This window comes from Ixodes scapularis, unplaced genomic scaffold (genome assembly GCF_016920785.2).
Source record: "Ixodes scapularis isolate PalLabHiFi unplaced genomic scaffold, ASM1692078v2 PGA_scaffold11__112_contigs__length_91849675, whole genome shotgun sequence".
Lineage (NCBI taxonomy): Eukaryota > Metazoa > Arthropoda > Arachnida > Ixodida > Ixodidae > Ixodes > Ixodes scapularis.
In genome coordinates this window covers 3802246-3818933 of record NW_024609837.1, presented here as the reverse complement: position 1 = coordinate 3818933, position 16688 = coordinate 3802246, and the positions used below count along the sequence as shown (strand labels likewise).

Below are 16688 nucleotides of genomic sequence, written 5' to 3'. Positions count from 1 at the left end.
GAACACTCCATAGGTGGCAGTGGCTGACTCCCTCTCTCTCCAGTGTGTTGTGAGAAAGTATCCGCCATCAGATAGTTTGGAGTGCATACAGTTCAAGCATCCCCATCGTACGAAGAAAAACAAAAATAAACACGAAAAACACCCCATCTGTCGTATGTGAAGGACAACTGGCAAAATCCAATCGAAAAAATCTATTCTGATAGCATTTTTTTTTATATATTTTTGGCAAGGGCCCTCTGCGCAAACCGGACGACAAGGAAAAAAAAAAAAAAAAAGAATGCCGAAGTGCCGATAGCTCGGCGGCCTTGAGATGCCCGGATGAAACAGCCTTGGTCCGTGACGTCACGGGGAGGCTCGACGCCTGGTTGGCTGGCTGGCTGGCTGCCACATTGTGCCAAACATCGTCAAAATACACACACACAAAAAAAAAAAAAAGCAGAAGAGTTAATTTTGAACTATGTTTCTGAGACGTATGCTTGTAATGTAACCTGTGTAATCTGAATTATGTAAATTATGTAAAGTCAGTGATATGTGCCGCTCATCCCATTATTTTTTTTCATTTGAACGTTTTAATAAAGGAAGAGAAAAAAAAGTACCGTATTTTGAACCAACCAACTCGCGATGTATTGTCCACAAGGGCAAATAATAATAATAATAATAATAATAATAATAATAATAATAATAATAATAATAATAATAATAATAATAATAATAATAATAATAATAATAATAATATGCAATGCAGGGGAATGGGTTCATTCTTACAGATTTGTGGTGTGTATACAGCCCGCAAAGTTCCAATAAACGTTTAGTTGAAGTTCAGCGCTCGTCACTGCCTATCTGAAAACCAATTAGCGCTAATGTCAAGGACAAGTGGAACACTGGTCGGGGCATCCGCTTGTCCAGTCAGCGTTTTACTTCTATTCCCCGCTAACACTTTTTTTTTTATCTATCTAGGACGTAAACTTATAATTCTGTTGCCTCTGTCCACGGTTTTTTTTTCGCTCTTTTTTTATTAGTTTGTAAAGCAAAGTTTGGTTGCGGTTGGAAAAAAAAAAGTTTTTTCTTAGATAGTAAATTGTTTTCGGTGCATAGACCACATCTAAAATTTTTACGGCACGTAAAAAAATCATCACGGTACAACACACTTTTACAAATGCCCGCTTTATCAGCTTACAAGTAAGATATAATTGTCCATAAATCATCACGATCATATTTTGTAAATCACAAAATCCGCCACGACTGCCAAAATAACCGATCTAAAAAAATAAAAAAAAATCCTCGCGTAGTTTACATTTGTAAATAACCCGTACCGCGCAAAATTTTATTCTTTAAACACGTAGTACGCGGCCTGCATTATCGGGAAATTCTGCGTTATCGCATTACGCCTAAGAAGGGATCAATATGTAGCAATACAACTCCCCCCACGAATCGTTACACATTAATAAATGTAACCGCAAAAAAAAAGTTTTGGTTTAGCTTAATTGTGAGTTCTGCAAATATATGTAGTTGTGCAATACATATAGCTAGTTGAACAAAGGAGATATCCCAGGTTGAAACCACGATAGCAAAAAGTTTAAAACCGTAGTTCCTGACCGGGAGATTATACCTTTCATGCGGGTGTTTGATTAGTGTTTTTTTTTTTTTAATGCACGCTATTGGTAACATTTAGGCGTGCGACTTCCTTCGACACAAATCAAGTTTCGACTTAATTTCTTTTTTCGTAAGCGAGCAATTTACCTATTGATATAAAACTTTGCTCAGGCTATAGGGAGGAAAAAGGAATTCTGCTATGTTTTAGAATCGTTTTTAAAAACTCTGGCAAAAAAAAAAAAAAAAAGTTGAATTTTTTATTGTTCCAGCAAAACTTATGTTCGGAGGCTGCTTGATTCGCGATTGGTTGGTCGGCGTTCTTGTTGGCTAACGCTGCAATGTGATTGGTTCCGGGGCCGATAATTAAATGCACGCGGATCGCCACGCCCTGCGTTTCCCGAGCTCTGAAGTAACCACACGCGCGTGCCACACGCTTCGCGGGAACCTGGTTACTGCGCACGCGCAGTCGGGTCAGTCGCTGGGTTGTTTTGTGCACAGTGTGTTGGTCTATAGAGCCACTAAATAAACTACGTCTTGAAGCACTTTTTTTTTCGATTTTCTCGTGGACGCCGCCATTTTGAGCTCTAGATCCGGTGTCGGGGAAAGTCGGCTGATATCGTTTTGCTCTGTCGTGGACTGTTTGTCGTGGACTCAAATCGGTTCCTGCGATTTGAGATAACACTTAAGATAAGTGACAACCAGGATTTTAAAGCTTTAAGACGGCGGAAGCGTCATTATAGCGTAAAACGTTCCCCTCATGTGAACCGTAGTAAAAAAAAGTCCGGCCCCTCGCCGAGCATCACTAATTTTCTTTTTTATGTAGAGAATTCAGATATGTGTAGGTGCATTTTAGATTAGACTTATGTGTATGTTATCAAGGCGTACGCATTCCAAACGCCGTAAAGCTTCGCTTCTTCCTCCGACTTGCAAATCTTGTGAGGACTTCTTCGCGCGCCGTATGAACAATACGCAAAACTTCATTTTTTTTTCCCCCTCGAGGTGAAAACGAGTATACAGGGTGTCTGAAAGAGCGGCCAGGCTCTTTAAATCGACCGCAAAATTCTGTTTCTTAACCTGTCGCTCTACAATTTTTGCAGCGTTGCCCACAGGTGGTCCATTTTTTCTATAAAATTTGCAAAGAGTGAACTTACATGAAAAAAAAGTAAAAAAAGCTGAACTCGCATGAAAACGCAGCGAAGCCATCGGTCTTCAAGCAATATATCCTATGCACCATCCGTGGGCAATGCTGCACACAATCATAGCGCCATAGGTTAAGAAACCGATTTTTGCGGTCGACACCATGTAGTTGGTACAGATCATACGCCTTTTCAGCGCTGATCATCCGGGCGAGAAAGAAAAAAAGAAATGCCGAGTCATGGTTTGTGAACGCACGGGCGGTGTTTGGTATTTCGCGGGAGAGGCCCATTGCGCATGTTCAGCCCTGGCTTTTACCTTCGTTCCACAGCCCACTGGGCAAAGATGGCAGCACGCAGAAGACGATTTGCCCCAAGTTCCAGTTCTACCAGGTTCGACGCTTTCGAATTTCCGACACAAAATTCCACGAAGGTTCGCGCGCATGAATACAAAGCGAACTGAAGCCACCTGGCGGAGTTGGGGGACAATATAGGTTGGGTATATTGTTTTCTTGTTTCGCGATATTAGACTAGCAAACGCATTAAAATGATGCATGTTTGCCCGTTAACTTTGTATTGTCCAAACAAATATAAAATACTTCATAAATTATTTTTTTCCTCGAAATTTCGAAAGTTGTGTGTGAAAGTCGGGCGACTCTGTTCGTAAGTCGAACTTCGTGCAATGGTCGTCCCGACGAAATCCCACACTGCCTGGTAATAGCTAGAAAAATGTAGAGGGGGGGGGGGGGGGGGGGGAGCAAATTGGCCTAGAAGGGCGAGGGGATGAATGAAATTTGTTTCCTAGCCTAGGTGGCGCTACCTACCGTCCATTATAAAGGGTACCGCCATTAGCATCGTCGGATTTCGCGAAACAAAAAAAAGTGTGCTGAACCAGTCTAAGTTCAGATTCGACAAAAGTCCGTCACATCCTTAAGCTCTACTAAAAAGGAAGTTCACTCTCTTACAGAACACGAAGACATGCAGCCAATCACTGCGAACATTAAAAGGTCCCCGTCGGGTGTCGAAACTCAAAATAAGATAATAATAATAAAAAAAAAGCGGTGTGTGGAGGGACATTGAACACGGCGTTTCCCTCTCTCCTTGGTCATTCGCCGGGAGCCTTCTAGCGTTCACCGTGACTGGCTGCCTGTTTCCGTGTTCTGCAGGGAAGCAGCGGGCTGTTTGGCGTGTAAGCTTAGAAGTCTTACCACGCTGACATCTTCTCGACAGGTTGCGATGTAATCCTTCATATCTGTAAATTTCTTTGGAAAGAAAACAACAACTAACAACGAAATGGCGGATTGACATCATGTCAAAAAACCCTATAGCTACCCTGTACCGGCGGTGCTGTGCGCCGACTCCGAACGCTGCGATTGTTCTTCGCGCAGCCGTTCCTTGCACGTCCTTTTCGCGCGACGCTGTCACGTGACCAGTGGGCTCCGCTGTGGCGGCGGCAACGCACTGCCATAACGCCAATGCTTGATTTTTTTGTTTGTTTTCGTTTTGCCATTTTGTTTTTGACGAAGCGCAACAACGAGGAGAAGACAAGTTGTGTGTGCACCTGCTGGTGCTGCTCTTTCTCTGTATATTCGTGCATGCATTTTTTTTCGTTTGTTTTCGGTATTTCTTTTTTCTTTTTTGTCCCACGCGTGTTATGCTACTTTTTGCTTTGCGCGGTCGGTTGTTTTTCGGGTACCGGAACTCTATGAGCGCTTGTATGACCGGTGTGTTTAGCGCGTCCTATTCCGTTCGTGCACCGAGACATGGTCCCAAAGATGCAACAAATGACGTCACGGAGGCCGGAGCGTCACGCTGTCGGATGTCGCGATCCTGGCGGTTGGGCGTGGAAATACTGGCGAAAAGCACCAGCGAATGTGATGGATGGATCGATGGATGAATGAATATTGGCTATTCCCTTCATACCGGGCGGTAGCTTGCGCCACCTAGCCTCGAATTAATTAATTAAAAAAACTTTTATTTGTCGATTCGGCCAGAAAGTTCTGAATCAGTTCTGTCCCAGTTCAAAAGAGTGCTGGGCTCGTGCAGCAGCGGTGCAGAACCAGTGCAGCCACTCCCTTACAAAAAATTATCAATGAGTTTCTATATAGTGTCTAATGTATTTTCTAAGAATAAATTAGAAACTCAATAGAAACTCATTGATCATTTGTGTAAGTGTTAGGACCGTCGCTGTGATCGACTTCCGGAGCGGAAGCCCGTCTGCATCTGTTGGCTCTGGTTTCTTCAGGGTTCAATGAGCTCGTTCGCGTATGAGTTTGGAAGTACTATAGAAACGGAATATTTTCTGCGAATGTTCCCTTATTCGAGTGTACTAAAAACATTTTCAGCACGAAATGCGTTTCCGTCTGCAATTTTAACGGTTACCCTTCCTATCGTTTCCATCAGTGTCCTCCGGCTGCGTATACGGCACGATATAATTTACATTCGTTTAGAAATAGTAGATTAACTGGGAGTGTCCCGACTTCCGCATTTGGACGATAGGTTCGCGGCGTCAGAATGATTTCCCGTCGGGAGTTACTGGAGCGGTCACCGGGGACGTAGACCTCACTGGAGTGGCGGTCATCGACCGCCACTTTGAAGTCAAGTTGAAGTGCTTATTCCGCTTCTCAAAAAAAAAAAAAACAACAACAACAACAATCGCGTGAGATTACTGAGTCAATGCCGATTCTCGGCGTTTTTTCTTTTTTTTTTCATGCTTCTTTAGTGGGTGGCGGCCACAGATACCAGCGGACAAAGCATGCAGTATTTGTTATGTTCAGCTACGGGGCCGTAGCCATGCGAGCGCCAATGCACTAAATCGCAGACCTCTGAAAAATGTCTGGGTCGTCCGTCTGCGTCCAAGAGCTAATGAAGTCGGCGGCTATCAAGGGTAATACTTTTCCCGTGCCTTTTAAGAAAAAAAAAAAAAATTAAGATAGTGCCACGTACCATCAAAAAGAAACAATTTGCGTGAGCCCATCTTTCAAGAGCCAAACCTGTCCGAGCAGGTGCGTAAGACGCTTTCAACATTTCCTATTCGAGCTAATTCCTACCCTCCTTTAGGGTTTCTCTTTTGCGGCCACCGGGGGTACATAATTTTCATCAACAATTTTCATCAACGTTCTTCCTCTGTCCTTGTCTCGAAGCGCAACCATGTTTTTTCACGTACGATACCAACTCGCCCAACAATCAGCACTTATGTAACCTTCGTCTCGGCGTTATTTTTAAACATGGCAGACATTTCAACAAGACCTCCGAGGAAATAGCACCGCGAGTGTCGTCTGCTTTCGTCTGCTCTCGTCATCTGCTCCTGCGCGAACGCCGATCTGACTTCGCAACCGGTGCAAGGTTTTGAGGATTTGGGTCTGAACTTTAGTCAGTTAGAGGTTGAGAAAAGTTTTCGAGGGAAAGGAAGGTTGGGGAGGAGGAAGCAGACGGAACGCTGGAGAGAGAAGACGACTTGCTCTCGGGAGTCTCCGCATAGCTTTAGGTCTATACCCACGAATCGTTCCGATCAGCGCTCGGCGTTCTGACGTTCACGCGCGATCTTTCTCCTCCTCTCTCTCATTTTATCGGCGCATTGTGTCGCTGGGAGGCCGGCGAATAGTTTGGGACGATTTAAAACTGAAAATGGGCTCGGAGTACTGACTGGTAGATTCGCCAGTGAATGGAGAAGCGGCGGATGTTTTTTCGGTGTTAGTCGTGTTTAGATATCGATATATTTCTCCGATCTGTCTCGGACGTAGGCTAGAAAAAACGATGATTATCGGCGAAAAATTACGTTATAAAAACTAAAAGTTCATGTCCAAAAAAGAAAAAAATTTACTGGAAAAACTTAGTCTTAGTTGGTGCAGACGTTTCCGGAAATCGTTTTATTTTTCGTTTTTAATCGATTTTGTATTTTTTGCATTAACTGTTGTTTATTGGTGTTTTCCGGAATTAACCTAATCTGTATTTTTATTGTAACACTTGCAGATGTTTATCTGTTTCTTTATTTCCGGTTAAAAGGGGGAAGTCTACAGTCTAAATAGGAGCTGAAAGTGCGTAGTACGAACATCGACGGACCAGGAAAGGCACTATAGTCATGACGATTCTGATGATCATTGCGCTGAACCACTCGAAGCCACAAAAAAGAAGAAAAAAAAATGCAACAAAAGGCCTCACTATAGAATCAATATTGCGGGTATAAATATTACGCGATACACGAGATTTCCTGCTCTCTAATTTATGCCGGCCATATCTTTCTTCGTGAAGCTCGTAATTCCTCTTCGCCGTTTAATTAATCACGAGCGGGAGCGACGACTAAGTACGCTGCTCAATTAATTAATCATGGGCGCTGAACTGAAACGCATCGCCCTCTACCTTATCTTCGCATCTCTTTTATTTTTATTTTTTTAATATTGACTCGACACCTTCGGATTTTCTTCTCGTTCGCTTTCTCCGTCGCTAAGGTTACGAAACTCGTTGTTGCTTCCACGCTAGCAGTTCGTTTTGTTTGTTTGTTTTTCTTTTACTTTTTAAATTCTTTTTGCGCTGGTTTTTATTATATTTCTTGAGCGTATCATAATTGATAGTACCATACTTTGAAAGACGCACTATGCCGTTCATTGCCTTCCGTCGTGCTTCTTTTGCGCTTGCAGGCTGAAGCATCGCCGAAGGCAGGAAGCTGGCGCTGCAGGCGCCACAACCGAAATCCCTCTCTGCCGTTTTCTTCCTTTAGTTTCAACCAAACCTACAGCCTCCAGCAGGAGCACGCGTTCCTTGCCTTCCGTCGTGCTTCGTCTGCGCTTGCGCGCCGAGGAATTGTCGAAGGCGGGAAGCTGGCGCTGGAGGCGCCGCAACCGAAATCTCTCTCTGCCGTTTTCTTCATGCAGTTCGCACCAAACCTGCAGCCTCCAGCACGAGCACGCGTTCCTTGCCTTCCGTGGTGCTTTTGCCGCGCTTGCACGCTCGACGCTGACCAGACGCCGTAGCGCTATCGAAGCTCGCATTAGAGGCAAGACAACTGAGAACATCCCTGCCATTCTGACACCGTCAATGTCCATAAAATTGTTGCTTCTTAACTTTCTATGAGTAATCTTATAAATGTAAAATGATTTTTTTTTTATTAACATCAAGTTTCTGGTTTTTTGGTCGTCCTGTTGGATCAGGGAGGTATATCAATGGTCTGCTCGCAGGATGATGTCTTAGGACTAAGATTCTGAACACACGCGCGCGCTTGTTTTTTTTGTTTTTTTTTTGCGTGGATTCTTTTCGCGTGTTCTTCGACGGCTTTCGTAATGAATCCGTCGGAACGGCGCCGTTGGCGTCAGCTCAAAATGACCGGTGCGAAAACATATTTTCCCGTTTCATGTTTTGATGCGCCGCTACCGCGTGGCCGTTTCCTTGTTGGCGTCCGATGGGTTCTCCCTGGCCGTTTCGTCCAACGTATTCGTCATCTTTCCGGACGAGTTCGGCAAACTTTACGAGACGTGACACGAAGTCTGACAGCTTACGTCTGTCTGACTTTCGAGTTTGTTACGTTAGCATATCCGTGTTAGAAATTAACAACCGGAGGTGAGCGCTCGTGGTGATTAATGCACGAATGCAAGCATTCACACTGTGGGACTTTTAAAGCGAGAATAATTCTTCGCCCATTCGAAAAAAACAAACAAATCTGTGGGTTGTCGTACAAGGTTTTGGGGAGCGGCTGAATATTATACTGCATACAGTGTATATTTACGTTTCTCCGCCTTTGTGTTGGCGAAGTCAAGTCCTCCTCTACGCGAAGTTTTCCCAATAGGGCTCTATAGTTTCCCGCCTTGTTGCACGGTCTCTTTCAATTTTTGTTTTTCTTTTTCTCACGAGCTATAGAAGAGTGGAACAGTCTTCCTGAAGTACATATGGTAATTTTTCTTTGGTCGAATCGCTCTTGAAAGCATTAGAGAGCTGACCGTGAAAATATCACTGTGTCTGTATTGCTGTTGTTTTGCTTTGTTTGCATTTTTTTATTACTATGGGGTCATTCCATGTCAAACGTCCCAGACGTTGCGCTCAACCACCTAACAATATATATATATATATATATATATATATATATATATAAAAGGCTCCAATCTCCGTATCCATGCCCTAAAATATTTTTGACGAACCAATTTTTTTTTTATGACTTGAGCGCTGTTTTAACTTTGAAAAACAGCGCGAATCTAGGCATCACTCAACAATTGATGAAAAATCTGCTTTTTTTTATGAAACATCCAACAATATTGTTTTCTTAAATTTCCATGGCCTTCGACTTACAATGTGGTTGGGCTTGTGCAGTTTTGTTTAATTTAAATATTATTTTTTTTAACATATTTGCTATTATATTAAAACCATTTAATTACTCCCGTCTTCTCTGTGGGTAAATAATCTATTAAAATATTAAAACCGCTCAATTAAACATCTTGCAAAAAAAAATCCTGAAGTTGTAATAAAGGGCATTTTGGCGCATAAACAGCCGTTAATGTCACCCTGAGGTGGTCCAAGTAAAAATATAAAAAAAAATATGGTGGGTTTGGAAGAACAGTCGCTTGTCTTTTGACTCTGAATGCGCCATTGCACGAGGTTTGCGCTCGTGCGGCCCTTTTGAAACGGTGGCGCTGCAATCGCTCGTGTCTCGCTCATTCGCACAACAATGGTTGGCGGTACTCGTGAGAAACGCGAAGCGCAAATTTTATTGAGGGGCAAATGATAACCATAATGTCAAAATTACGCCGTCTTCCGGGAGACGTGAAAATACTTCACATGTGTGCGAGACACCACCGAGCTGACGCTTCCGTGTTTTCGGATAAATCCGGAAAACACATGCCGTTAATATTTCCATCAATTCGGATACTTATATCCGAAAAACCCAGATTTTTAAAATCACGCCGAAAAAAAAAAACCGGCTTTTTACAAATAAAGTTTATAAAAGCAAGGGGTCAGCGGTCCTGAGGAAATGCGACTTCAAGTTTCCTTTGAAATCTCGAACTATTGACAAAAGGGGATTGTCTGACAACGGGTCACGGTACCCGAATTTCAATTATTTTATTTTTGATTAAAAAAAATTGGGGAAACATTAAATAAACTTAGAATTTCAGCAAATTTGGAATATAACAATAATAAACCTCCAATAAACCCCGAATAATTTTTAGCGAAAATCAAACTTCAAGAAACGCCCTCAGAATTTCGCGTGAAATAAACTCAGAACACGCGGAATCCTACCTATAAATTATAATACATTGAAAGTTATTTTTCCATCATACGTATGTGGATTTCACGGTAGTGGCTGTTTCGCCATGTTGAAGGGTTTTCCTAACTTTGAGGAGAAGCACCATCTTCTCGAAATGGGCTGTACAGGGCGGGAGCCGACATTAGACATCTTTCTTTATTTAATAATTCGTTTTCTCCACGAGGCCCCCGAAGGCATTACAAAAGGGAGTGGGCGAGAACGTCCGAATGGCGTACAGACAAACGAGAGTTAGGCAGCTAAATCTTTAAAAACAACAAAGGACGAGTAGGAGAGACGCTCGTCCGTCGTTTTTAGCGGCTTTTAACCCCTAAACATGTTCGACGAACTAGCCCAAATCCAAACCGTTCTTCTTTAAAAACAAGACAATCAGAAGACAAAACAAAAACGCCGATTAGAGCATCCTTGAAATCAGGAATCGTGGTGCCGACGACCAGCGACGTTCCAATCCACCGTGACGCTACACTGGTCGTGCTCTTTGCGCTGTTTTCAACTGAACCACGAGTAGCTAAAAACAACAACAACAACAAGAAAACAAGAGACTTTTCGACGTTTGCCAGCATATATCGATCAATTGCGTGTTATTTTCGAGGAATGTTTTGTGTGTGTGTTTCCTGATGTTATTTTTGGATGTCTAATAATAGTGAGCGAACTGCGGGGTCCGTGAAACCGACGGGTCCTCTCTCTCCGGAGCGCGGGACCCATGGGGAGACCGCGGTGCGGTGTAACAACTTGGAAGCGGACGTCCTTTCCGGCCGATAACAAAACTTCTTTTTTCTTACTTTTTTTTTGTTGCTTTCCACGAGAAACAAGTGTTCCAAGACCCGTGTGCTCTTCCCGCGGTGTTCCCCCATTTGCACAGCTGTCGGACTTGTTCTCTTTTTCTTTTTTTCCGTCGCAGACGACGTTGCGATAAGACTTTAAAAGCGGGATGACACGCGCGTTTTTCAACGTCACCAGCCGTGTAGGGCAGCGCGGCGGTACAGATGTATGATTGGTCGCGAGTGCTACGTCATCCTTCGGCTGGGACTCGGGTTCCAATCGGCGAGAACCCGAGTCCTGCAGCCGGACGCCGACGCGGAGCGGAGACGGCGGCGACTACCCGTCTTTGACGTCACGCTGCTGCACGGTGGCGCTGTTGTCGTCACGGCGCATGCGCAGAAGCTTCCCCCGAATCTTGTTGCTGCCCAGTGCCCGCCACCTGGTGTGGCCGAACGCGGGCTTGGTTTTCTAAACAGCCTGTCGGTCTGCACGTTAAGAGTTCTGGCAGGGTGCATCGCGCGATTACAAGATGCAAATCAGAAACGTTAAACATTTCGTGTTTGTTTTATTTAAACTCGGAATGCGTTATAAGTTTTGGTTTTCACGAGATGAGGACCACGTTAAGAAAGAGCGCCACGGAAAACCGTCACACGGCCGCTAATTTTGGCCAAATTTAGAAAACTCTGGAGCTCGGAAAAGCTGGGAAATAAATACCCATCGCACCTCACAGAAAACGCTGCATGTGTCTTCCCATGTTATTCGTTAAAAAAAGTATTAGAAAAAAAAATATATATATAAGCACTCCAGAGCTTTTGAAGCTAGGTCTGCATCTGTATTTAGATACTGCGTAAAAAAAAAATCGTATGAAACTAATTTAACTTTAAAGTTTTGTGTCGTGACCCAGTACGCTCGTATAAAGTTTGCAAGTGCTGCCATCTGAGTTTGAAACAAACAAACAAAAACAAGAACAAGTTTTTTTTATCTTTTTACCGCTCCGCAGCCAATGAGAGTGTAGCGTTTGAATAACAACGCCGAGTAACCATTCACAGAGCGAGGATTGTGAACATAATAAACGAGCCATGTAGCTTTCATTGAAGCTGATGTTCGTTTTGTTGGATCATCTCCGTTTCCTAATTGACCATTATCATAATTAAAATAAGAACGCCGACTTGACATAACAGAAAAAACAACTTCATTAGACGTTTCGCCTCCCATGCGGGAGGCGAAACGTTTAATGAAGTTGTTTTTTCTGTTATGTCAAGTCGGCGTTCTTATTTTAATTATGACGTCTCCCGGCTTTTGGAGTATTTTTGACCATTATCATCGTTATTCGATCACTCGTACCTAGCGTGCAGGTGCCGCAATGTTGACACGAACGCAGACAGCGCTAATGGTAGCGTCACTTTCTTTAAAAATCTGGCGCAAACGACTCGGGGAATCAGACATTCATTTACTCTTCGCGCAACTTCATATTCGCTCACTTTCTTTTTTTTTTTTTTTTTTTTTTTTTTGCGTTTGGGTGGTTTTATGGCATCCGTGACATTACTTATGGGGCCCTCCACACTCTCAAAAACGCCCGTGCGTCTACTTTCACGCACAACACTCGGAGAGCCAATCACCTCAACTTACGGAGGCAGCTCAGCGAATGACGATGCCGAGACATATGTTTAGACCAAGAAACGCAGTCTCAGTTGTGACATTAAGCAATGCAAAACGTCACGCTTGCACTGCTTAATATCAGAACTCAAACTGCGTTTTTTGTCCTAAACATATGTTTCGGCATCGTCATTCGCTGAGCTGCCTCCGTAAGTTGAGGTGATTGGCTCTCCGAGTGTTGTGCGGGAAAGTAGACGCACGGGATGTTTTTAGGGTGCAGGCGACTATCGAAGAAGAAAGGCGATGAAGACAGGCACGCGAGCCTCTGGCACACACTGGGCTTTATTCGAATGTTTCTCGATGTAATGGATTGTTACAATGGCTTCACTGAGTTTATCCCTTTATATAGACCATTTTGTTTCCCCGTCCCCACGGAAACGTCGAGAAAGAGCGATACGGCGAAGAACACGTTTTTTGTCAGCCGTCGCCTCACGTACATCCAAAACACAGTACCCAACGCGGTCGGTATTCGTATTTCAAAAGTTAGTATGCTGTTTGAGAATACCAGGTGGGGCACGGAATCGATAAACGCCACTATTTTATATACCTCAAACAAACTCTTCATTGAGAGGGTATGTCAGTTTTCCTTTTGTCCCTCGGGAGATCGGTGGTCGAGTGGTCTAGGGCACCTCGGGGCACGTGGACCGAAAGCTCGCGCTGCTGAACCCAGGAATCCTTTAGGTTCCATCCCCACCCCTGCCCGTTTCGATGTGGGTGAACATCCTACCGGCGTGCGGTCGTGTATTATCACTATACTGCGTGGTGCACGGTAAAGACCCCAGGCTAGCGGTTGTACTGCACTGGCTAAATTGCTGATCTGCAGCTGAGATACCAGGCGCCCACTAAGTCAGACTAACCTCCGGCTCTATAAACATACTCACACTCCAATTTTTTTTAAAAATCTTTTTAGTTTACTAGCGCGCTTAAGAAATTGGTCGAGTTTGATTTAAAACGAACTTCCTCGTAGCGCGCCCCACCAGGAACACCGTATTTCTACAGGTACTCTGACGCTAGCTGTTATATATATCTTCGAAGGCGTGTTTGATGTTACCGCTCTCCGTATCATCCACAGGAATTTACAAGTCTGGGAGCAAAGAGGCATGTCGGTATGCGAAAGAAACGTCGCGGAGCAATCCCGGACGAGGTTGAGCCATGTAATGCCGAAAAAAAACTAATCTTGGCAAGCTCTTTTATTTTCTCATCGGTTGTTTAGGCATTTCGTCATAGACAGGCCAGGTGTGCGTCCATATGGAGTGACACGCTGCAGCCCGTAGCCGGTGACGCAAAAGGGGATCCCGGTAAGGAGATACAGGGTTGTTGCATGCGGCCGGTGTTATACACCTGCTGTTTTGCTTCGCGCGGGAGACGCCGCGATAGCGGCGCGGAGGAGCGCCGACCTGCGGCTGGTTGCGCAACGTCTGCTCTTATGGCATACTTAAAAAAAAAAGCATAAAAGAAAAAAACAGAGACGTTCACTTTTTTAAGTTTTATAACGCATGAAATGCAGTATGTAACGAGGGGTCGTTTAAATTGGTTAAAAAACAGGCACTCAAACCGAAATATGTATAACGTTTCGGTTACGGGTACCGTTCCCTGTTGATGTCGGTTTCGTTTTTTTTTTTTTTTTTTTTACGGTTTTAATATTTACGGTTTCGGTTACCGGTTACACGTTCCTAAAAACCGTTTTTTATTGTTTCGGTGTTTTCAATACTTTGTTTTATTGAAATGCTAGACAGCCGTTTTATAATAAACGGTTTCAAGTATAGTCCAATATCCAACAACTGGACATCCACACTAACAATAACTAAAAAAAAAAAAACGTCTTAGTACTTCTATAATTGGTGAAACGTTGCACATGTTTCTACCTCCAACATTTGTTCGCTACATCTATTTGCATTATATATAGTTTGTTACCCAAGCATACTGTGCTGCCCCTCGGGGTTCATCGAATTCTATACAATAATAAAAACAAATTGACCATCGCTCCGCATGGCGATCAGTTTACCCCGTTTCTTCACACTTGCTATTGCAGGTCAGGAACATCGGTGGTTTTGTGAGAACCGAGTTGGATGAAGATCTCAGAATCCTTTTTTAGTTAATGCGCCCTGAACGCCACACGTACTGAATACATGTAGCGATTGTAGGAGTGCGGCAGATTTAGAAAAATAGACTTGTCATGATAAGCTCGACCACTGTTTCCAGCTAAGTATTCTTAATTCTAAATTTAGATTGAACGGAAATGCACCACTCGCTGACGGTAACTCTGTCAAATGGCCACGGCATTCCGGTATCCCTCCTCGAGCTCATTCTTGAAAACAAACGAATAGTTCTATTTTTCGGTTAATAACGGTTAATCCCGGCTACTGATAAATAATTTATGGTTACGCTTACGGTTACGGTTTTCATAAATTTCAAACAAAGGTTTCGTTCTGGTTCCGGTTACCTAAAACATTTCGTTCCTAAACGGTTTTCGGTTTTACCCTTACGGTTCGAGTCCCTGTTCAGAAGGCATTGAACAGTCGTCACTCCGAGAGTGAGGAGCATATTGATTAAGAATTTCCCCGCCAGATTTAGCGAGAAACCTGACTTCACGTGACCCCAGGTCACGTGATTCCAGGTGACGTGACGTCATGGTATCGCGTGACATCACAACTTTAAACGGCCACGTCACGCGACCACACTGCGTGACGTCAGGTTATGTATGTGACGTCATTTACCCCGCAGAATTCAGCGGCGAACTGACGCCACGTGACGTCACGTACGCTGACGTCACGGACGTGGTCACGCGATGTAACGTAACTCGCAATGCCGCACGGGATACCACGACGTCACGGTGGCAGGTGACGTCCGTTTGCACGTGCTCGGACGAACGGACAGAAAGAAACATATCTGGGGTTAGGGAATTCTCTTACAAAAGCATTCCATGCTTTCGAAAAGAGCGAAGGGAATTCTTGTTTATACACAACGCCATCATAAATTTAAGCTTCCTAAGTAAATTCATCAACGTGCGTTAAAAATTGTAAGATGAACCGACACTTGCCGGATGTGGGCTTCTCGGTGCATTTGCCGCAGATCCCACGTGTCAGGCTTCTTCCTTTTAACCGAACGTAGGAGCACGAGCCTCGTTTTCGTCTTCAAACAAAGATACATATACAACCAGTGCTTGTCTTTGTTCGTTCGACTGCCTTGCTTTGAGATACGATTGCAAGCGGGAAATCCGCGCATGCTGTCCGTCGGGAGCAGAGCTATTTACTCCTCGAATCGATTGCCACGCTTCGTGCGAAGCACGGATATATGTTCCGGCATCCTCGCGGTCGTGTACCTCGACGTAACGTCGCCATAACCTATACAATCAAACGCTACCGTGTGAAAAAAAAAAAAAAAAAATTCCTTTACCACTTTATGAAGATATACGGGGCGTTTCATTTCAATCCGAACCAATTTATGAAAGAAAATGCCGTGAAAGGTACACTGATGCGGTCATCGTGCACGTAAGTTATACGGCCGGGGGGACATATTATAGGCGGCCAATCGTCATGATACTTGGAAAAAATGAACTAAAATATGGTAATTAAAATATTGATTCGTGAAAATAAACGTATGGTTCTAATTTAGAGCCTTGCTGAGCGTCGTCTAAAACCACTAAATCAAGAAAGATTTGAAGAATGTAGGAAGCGCGGAGGTGCGCTAAAGCGAGCACGGTAATCTTTCCGTAAACTGAAAGATTACCGTTTCTATGGCTTTCGATCACGACCTTTCGATGAGGCTCGGCACGTTTCTATTTGGAACCACGTACGTTTATTTTCTCTAACTGAAACGTTAACGAACCGAAAATTCAGTTAATTATTTGACTCATGGCGCCGATCTAGTCCTTCGTCATATGTCCCCCTTGCCGTGTAACTCACCCGCGCAGACTGCATTAGCGTACCCCTTCGCCGTTTTTATCGGTACAACGCCGCAATCTCGTTGGGCACCGAAGAGCGCGAACACGAGTATGCGACGCGAGCGGTCGACCGGTCGTGTCCACTTGCGTCGCCTCGGCAAGAGAGCTAGGTCTCGTGCACTGACCTTCGCACATCGCACCTTCGCCGAGAAATGTTCGCGCGTCGCAAGCATCAAGTTGCCGGTGATCGTCGCCGCAATGTCGTCCCGTATTGAAAATCGCAGTCGCGAGGATGCCACGGCCGACGTCGCACTCACGACGCCGCCAAAGCAGCCGCCGACATAATCCTGGATCCGCCATTTTTTTAACTCTGCTCGTCTTGGCTTCAGCTAACTTCTCATCACGAATCCTCCTT

The 16688-nt window shown here is 44.2% G+C and overlaps 1 protein-coding gene across 1 annotated transcript in view; it reads left to right on the top strand.

The window, feature by feature from the left end:
• LOC8023778 (solute carrier family 12 member 2) overlaps nt 1-16688 on the top strand; it is a 119912-nt gene that overhangs the window by 9607 nt on the left and 93617 nt on the right. The window lies entirely within an intron of this gene.